General features: G+C 37.4%; 1 protein-coding gene and 1 long non-coding RNA gene across 2 annotated transcripts in view; both read left to right on the forward strand.

Moving 5' to 3' along the window:
* The window catches only part of LOC147817483 (GTPase IMAP family member 8-like), a gene marked incomplete at both ends in the record, with an annotated part of 12,647 nt that overhangs the window by 7,837 nt on the left and 3,460 nt on the right, over positions 1-1,350 (forward strand). The window lies entirely within an intron of this gene.
* Positions 274-1,343, forward strand: LOC147817484 (uncharacterized). The gene is made up of 3 exons (XR_015436325.1): positions 274-336; positions 621-674; positions 1,077-1,343. It is a non-coding gene; the product is annotated as an uncharacterized LOC147817484 (long non-coding RNA).

Genomic DNA, 1,350 nt, shown 5'->3' on the forward strand with positions numbered 1-1,350 from the left:
TTTACATCTTTTCAACATCTGGATAAAATGTGCAGTCAGATCTCAACCTGTCCCTCCTTAGATGTGTTTACACTTTTAACTGGGAAATGATCCGATCCGTTCAATGAGCTCATGAACTGGCTCTGTAACTAGGACCTGTAAGATCCAACCCAAGTGAACCTATTACCACTGCGACCCATACTGTCATGATAGTGTGCAGATCATTACTCATTATTCTAAAGGGTTTTTACATTTAGATGTCTGAGGCTTCATCTATAATTTTCTGTATTTTTACAGATGATGGTGATTTAAAGTCCCAGAGGCGCAGCAGGAGCCCTGAACTCCTTCGCCCTGACTGTGAGTTGAACTGAAAGAGACGATCAAATCAATCACATAACATTTGCTATAAGTTGTTGCTGGTATCATTGTTCATACAGTCATTATATACTCAGTCATTATTAAGTAATGTCAGTATGACTGAGGTGGAAATATTCTGAAGACCAGAGGATAAGTGATCAATCATAGGTCTTAGTGCAAGAACCCACAATCATTTGAGAATTGAATGATATCATTGTTAATGTCAGATTAAATGAAAAAGATATAAAGAATAAATTAATGTGTCAATTTCTGTGTCTTTATAGTTGAAGAAGATCAACTTCTGCACAGCAGCAGAGATGAATTACTGTCACATAACAGTGAGTCAAACTGATCCATAATTAGTCATGTGATTATTTAGATTTGAATTTACAGTGTTTCATGGATGATCCTTCCAAGAGTGTGAAATACCATTTAAATAACAGTAAGTTTCTGTAATATCAGTCAGAAATTTTGTAGAAAGAGCAAAATGTTCTTCAAGAAAAGAAAACAGTGATTTTGGGGAATCAATTATATCACTGAATGAAAAGGACCCATTCAAGTGTGCTAATGCAACAGACTGTAACATAGAGAAGATTTATCTATTTCAATGTGGACGGCACACGGATTTTGGCACAATAAGAGGCAATTAATGATGGATTATAGTGACTGTGATCAATTGAGGAGTGATGAGAATATGTTCATTGTCTTCAACCTAATGTTTTTATTTTGTGATTTCATAGTGTCTGGACTCAGGATCGTGATGGTCGGGAGAAATGAGGACAAAAAGAAAACGCTATGCAACTTCATCACTGGCAGCAAACAGTTTAAATCTTTAACAGTCAAACGACACAAGCAGTGTGAGGCTGCCAGTGGAGAGTGGAGAGGAAAACCATTAACAGTGGTGAAAGCTCCAGACATGTTCAGTCTGTCTGAGGAAGCAGTGAGAGAAGAGGTGAAGAAGTGTGAGACTCTTTGTTCTCCTGGACCAAATGTTCTGCTGCTGTTAGTGAAACC

Source organism: Seriola lalandi, unplaced genomic scaffold, assembly GCF_002814215.2.
Source record: "Seriola lalandi dorsalis isolate HSWRI2012SDOR001 ecotype SW California unplaced genomic scaffold, Sedor1 jcf7180002054951, whole genome shotgun sequence".
NCBI classification, from domain to species: domain Eukaryota; kingdom Metazoa; phylum Chordata; class Actinopteri; order Carangiformes; family Carangidae; genus Seriola; species Seriola lalandi.